This window comes from Xiphophorus couchianus, chromosome 22, assembly GCF_001444195.1.
Source record: "Xiphophorus couchianus chromosome 22, X_couchianus-1.0, whole genome shotgun sequence".
NCBI classification, from domain to species: domain Eukaryota; kingdom Metazoa; phylum Chordata; class Actinopteri; order Cyprinodontiformes; family Poeciliidae; genus Xiphophorus; species Xiphophorus couchianus.
In genome coordinates this window covers 11,462,762-11,469,414 of record NC_040249.1, presented here as the reverse complement: position 1 = coordinate 11,469,414, position 6,653 = coordinate 11,462,762, and positions in this window count along the sequence as shown.

The following is a 6,653-nucleotide window of genomic DNA, read 5'->3' as shown; positions in this document are numbered from 1 at the left end:
GGTGCTTTTGTGTGTTCATTTCACTGCAGCAATATCAGAATCTTTTTTTTCTTCTTTGCTTGTGCTGCACCTGTCATTGGAAAATCTTTCTCCTAAAATATTTCAACATAGACAATGCGGTTTTAAAAGATCTTGAAAAAAAACTTGCTTATATGCTTTTTTGTACTTCTAGTGAACCGTAACATAAAAATAAAATTAACAAAATAGCTCATGCATTCCTCTTAGTTAAAGTTCATCATACCTAATTAAAACTTATTTTATTCCAAGTCTTAATTAAAAATTTACAATTTATACTTGCATACTTTTGGCTTGTACAACAAAATGTCAAAACCCCAGCAACAGCGCTTTGCAACAATATTCTAACCTCTTATGTTTTTAACATTTTGTTATGTTTCATTGATTTTTTTTTTTTGTAATAGAACACATTGAAGTGGAAGAGAAAACAAAACAGCCACTCTACTGAACTTTTACCACTCCAGTAGGCAATCTGTAGTTTAAGAAATAAGCATGTTTCCAAATTTATGTTGAAAACAAATGTCAAATCTCTTGATATGTTGAAATTAACTTCAGAAAGGGTTTACTTTCTAATGTCCTCACCTATATTCCTTTTGCCAGGTGCATTATATTTTGCCAAAATGTCCCGACTCTGTTTTTATTCCACACTCTGAATGAAAACAGAGTATAGAAAGCTGTTCCCATTTCCTAACTTAATGTGATTTGAAAGGGTCGCATTAGCAGACATTGTAATCGCCGCAAATGTAAACATGCCGTAAGCAAGACAGCTAGTTTCCATTTCCTTCATCCATTACCAAGTAACATTCACAATATACTCATGGATACAAGAGTCAAATGATGAAGTATGCATGGTATAAAAGTGCATTTTATTTGTATGCGCAAGGTGTGGCTTAAACATTTGTTGATAGGGAGAGTGCATAATATTTTGCGGGAAATTAAAAAGAAAAAAAAAAGGAGGAACCCAATAAATCAAACCACTGTTGGTACCTGGAGCAGATCCAACCCTGAGCGCTTCACTGGAGAAAGTAAAAACAAACGGCCCGCAGACGCATGTAATGCAGTAATGTCGTTTCACACATTTGGGTAAACAGATTAAACCACAAGACGTATTTACATGCATGTAAAAATGCACAGCAGAACAGTATAAAATAAAGTACCAGACTGACCAGAACAGTCCACATGTAAGTGCATGTAGATTTTCACACTACAGGAAATCAGTCCAGCAGTGATTAATACTCTGGTTGTTTTCAGACACTTATTGAGATGGTAGTTTTAAATATTAGGCATGGTGGACATTCAGGTATTACAGGTGGATTATTGTAGTCCTGCCCCTACCTGACTTGAACGGCTTATCCACATGCAGTCTTGAAGGGTCCTCTGCTGTTATCCATCGTCAATGGACCAACGGTAGCTTTTAGTTTAAAGAATTTACTTTATGATTGCGGGTGCAGGTTTATTTAAACTTCTGTACACAACATGCATGTTTTAAAAAGTGGATTATTTCATCTTTAAATAATTTGACAGTGATATATCCTTTAAACTAGGATCGTAAAGCTTTGTTTACAATAACTCTATAGCAGGGGTCTCAAACTCCAGTCCTCGAGGGCCGCTGTCCTGCAGTTTTTAGATGTGCCACAGGTACAAACCGCTGGAATGAAATGGCTTAATTACCTCCACCTTGTGTAGATCAGTTCTCCAGAGCCTTGCTAATGACCTAATTATTCTGTTCAGGTGTGGTGCAGCAGAGGCACATCTAAAAGTTACAGGACTGCAGCCATCGAGGACTGGAGTTTGAGACCCCTGCTCTATAGGCCAGCAGTTATATCAGTAACTGATAAAGTTAATACATCAATCTTCAATCTGTGAAAAAATAAAATAATATAAATTCCAAGCTCGCAACATCAGGCCTCATCAGTGATGAGACCTGATAAGACCGCATAAGTCTGAAGTCTTTTCAAGTTGCATTTCTTTTGAAGTTTCTATTTGCAAAGGCTGACTGATTGCTGTAAAAACATCGCAGTTTATTAAAAACTATGAAAAGCTCTGGAGTTTCCGGTCAAATAAGATGAACATGCAAATATGCATAGAAACTCTGCATTTGCCTCTTTGCTTTAGCTCCTTGTCCTTCATCACACTGCTTTCACATATTACACATTCACTCTGGTTCCAACATCTGCAACACGTGTTTTTATTGCTCTCGGTAAAATACATCTTACATCAAGGAAACATTTTGAACAATACAAAACAGAGGGAGAAAAATACTGTGCACCAATACTGACAAGTCTAAATGTACATAACAAAACCAATAACATTCATGGAGTGTAACAAGAACATGGCTTGTCCTTACATTTGTGCTTCCAGCAGTCAAAGCATGCAAGACAGAGGTGAAAGTCAGGGTCAGTGTCAAGTGTTCAACAGTGTTTTTGGAGAGTTAAAGTAAAATATATTGGGATTTATACATAACTAGTTCAGTAACTTTGCACTCCTGACTGCTTTGGGATTTTCTTACACGGTTTGGTGTAAAATGCAGCACTGTGCAGGCTGAGGGCCACATGTACAAATAAATGCATTGCATGAGAAAGTCTACATCATAAAGCTGAGAAAAAGCTGCATCAAGAGATACTTACTTCTCCAAGGAGTTCTTAGCCACCTTGTCTTTGGATGCATCAGGTTATAATGGTACAGTCAAAGGCTGAGATGAATCAAACTATTTGTTCTATTCCTGTTAAGCTAAGAGCTGCAGAAAATCCTTAGTGATGAGCAAAGTTTGCAGAACTATTGTTTAGCCGCCTCATAATCGTCGTTCAATAAACAACAAACACGCATTCAATGCACGCTGTAAAAAGCAGGTTTTAAAGAGCAACAGAAATACACTCAGGTCCAGAAGGTAGCACTATAATATAGTGCAGCATCACCCTCAATAGGAAAACGATACACAGCAACACATCCACACTGCTGCAGCAACAAGCTTTTGTCACAGATCACTGCTGGCCCGTTTCTCACCTTCACAATCACGTGTTTAATTCAAGCATTTGAAGGGAAGAGACTCAAAGGTAGCGCTGTCTGTAGTCGTGGACGAAGCATGTCATAGTTACATTAAAACGCACAGAATCTGCAAAGTTTTACATGATAACCTCAAATTACAACAATGATTTTAAAAAAAAGATCAATACATTCTGGTGACTTTTGAGTGCTAAGAACCATTAAATTCCCAGAATATACAAACACAATTACCTTCTGGTGCATCTCCATACATTAGAATATCATTTATATCAGTTTCTGTAATTCAGTTAAAAAAAATAAAACTCTGGAAAAATTATATCAACTCAGAGTGATGTGCATTATGTTGGTTATTATGAGCGAATGAAAACCCGAAATTCAGTTTCTAATAAAAGCCGAGTAACATAGGAGGACTTGAAGCACAGAAATGTACGTGTTGTGGTCGACACCATCATGGCTAAGACTGCTGACTTGACAGCCGTCCAGCAGACAGTCACTCACACACACCACAACGAGGATAAACCATAAAACAGAAGTGCTGAAGAAACTGGATGTTCAGAGTGTTGTATCAAAGCATATTAAGAAAAAGTTGAATGGAAGAAAAAAGTACGGTAAACGAGCAGCAAGGACATCCACAGTTTTGACAGAGATGTAAAGTTAAGGCCATTCATTGCATTAGTTAGTGTATTATTAGCTTTAAGATCCACCATGCAGCAATGTAGCAGGAAATGGACGTTATATATCAATATTATATTCATTATATTTATATATTCTTTGTATTTAAATACTCCTAGAACTAGTGGCAACGTTAGAGACCTCTCACCTGAGCTAAGGATGGGACTTTAGCTCAGTGGCACAAAGTCCACATTTCAGATTAAAGTAAGTTTTGCATTCATTGTAGAAATCAAAGTCCCAGACTCTGGAGGAAGAGTGGAGAGGCACAGAGGCGCGTCATCTGCTGGTGTTGCTGCACGGCTGGAAACATTAGAGCACTTCCTGCTTCAACCTGCTGCCAAGTTTCATTTAGATGCTGATTTTATTTTCTTAAAGGAGGTGACACCTGCCCACATAGCCAAAATATGAATGCACGGTATAAATACCACGCAGTCACATTTTGTTTGATTCCTCAAAACTTCAGCAGACCTCTTCCATACTACACTGGACTGATGCTGTAATTCATGGAAGTACAATGCATTAACTCTACAATAATATTCTAATATATGTAAATGCACCTGTAGGTTTGTGAGTAAGAACACATTAGTGTAGTTGCCAGAGTCCCTTCACCTTTTCCATTGGTTTACAATAAATGGGTAATTGCGCAATCACAAACCTCACTACAAACATAGCCTGTACAGTCTTACCGTCGAGATTCTTGAGAAGTGGGACAAAATGGGTTTAAATTTTTCTTAATTATTCCTCAAGCTTACGCATACAAATATGACAAATAATGTTTTGGAAATGTAAAGATGCTAAGGTGCAGGCTCCCAGTTGCAACATTGTTTTAAAAATAAAATTTTTAATGGACCTGACCCAGAACTTTGTCATCACCATCTGACAAAAATAAATATAAAATTATAATAATGCCTGATTTTTTTTACATTATTTTTATGTCTGACGGTGTTGACAAAAACTTGGGACACCATCCACCTACCACAAAGTTTAAAATAAAAAAATATTCAACAAACGCCAGGAAAACATACATTATTGTGCTCACATGGCCCAGGTTAGTTTAGTCAGATATTTGAAAAAATATATATTTTGTGTATATTTTATTCAAATTTTGTGCTTTATCCATAGGACCTGTTTTGTCCCTCTTCTCAAGAATCCTATGTATATATATATACCTATATATATTTCTATTTTTAAACAGGAGCGTACAAAGCATCTCATTGCACAAGAGCTAAATGATTGCTGGTAAATTGTAAATAGTGAGTTTCCTCAGAAGATGAATCCAAACAGTCATTCATTAGCACTCAGTATGAGGAAGTCTCACTTAGATGCAGCAAAACTCCTACAAACTAGCAGCTGACCTTATTCTCCAGTGCATTTATCTGTGCTCCATATTTTACATAAGTATTCAGAAAATATATACTAGCTTCAATTTATTTACGGCAAACACTATGACGACTTATATACTCTCACATACACCACTACCACTATGTACTAACCCTGAATAGCTAGCTGTGTGTTCGGTGACCTCATTAAATGACATAAGATGCTCAAAGCAATTATTGAAACTCACTCTGCACCTAATGTTTATACTTTAAAATTTGTTACAACACTTACTAATTTCCTTTGGTAGAACTGGATCTCAAAGGTGTAAGCAAAGTTCTCAAAACAGCAAAAAACCTTTTGACTATATTTTTTATTTAAATGAAGGAGAGGGAGAAGTTTGTTTGAAAGATTTCAGGTGCCTATGTGTCAGCACCGGTTATCTGCATTTAATATACGCATAAAAGTAAGACGGGGATTTTGAAGTTAGATAAGTGCAGTTTTTGCTTCCTTCCTGTGAGCAACGTGTAGCTAACAGCACAACATAATGTAAAAAAAAAAACAAACAAAAAAAAACAGTGGGGCTTCTCTAGAGTAATATAAACTACACTCATTAGATTCCACTCATCTATGTCCTCTAAACGTTTTCTGAGGCATATGTACCTAAAGGTTTAAGTACACTTGGAAGGACAGTTGAAGAGAGCTGCTCCTGTTAATGAGAGGCTGCATAATACAAAACAGGAACTTACATCAGGGATTATTTTTTTTAGCAAAAAACAGAAACAAAAATTTTACACCACGTAGCTTGTGTGATGTGTCAAAACTAGGGGTTAGAAACCTTTATGAATCATTTATCACTTAATTGCTCTTAAATTAGTTCTGTACTGATCTGCAAAACCTGCATGACCATTCAAAAACTGATCGACTTTATAAATACCCACTTAGGGCTGAAACAATGGATCAGATTAATTGTGATGAATCGATTATTGAAATAATTGCCAACTAATTTAGTAATTGGCTAATTGTTAACTGGAGCATACAGACTCTAAAACATGCCATATGCTAAAAGAACAAAATACCCACAGCAGTAATTAAACCAAACCTGTACAAACAATTTACATTTATTTTTTGTCTGTAAATACGTGTTTAAAAAAATGTGGCAATGTTTTAGCTTTACCTGGTTCAAATACTGTAAAAAAAATCTTCTAATAGAACATTTTGCTACCCAATTATCAATCAGATAATTCATAAAATAGTCAACACATCAGCCCTACAGTGTAATGAGGCCAAGTCAAGCTTTTCAAATGTTGATGTTAAAAGTATATATTTTTTAACTGCAGATTAATCTTTTGCAACAAATGATCTAGCTTACATTGAACCAATGCTGTTGTTGCACTTGAGGCATTGTTTTTCTTATTTAAAAAGGAATTTGATTATTTGCATTTATTTTTATATTTTAATGTATTTCTAAATTTGTATAACATACAATATTAGACATAAAAAATCTACAGAAGGTGCCAATTATTTTATCCGATTGTCAGAGTAATTGATAGAATAATACATTAATTATTATTCTATAATAATTAATAGAATAATAATTCTATTATTATAGAATTATAATAATAGTTATTTGCAGTCTTATTCCC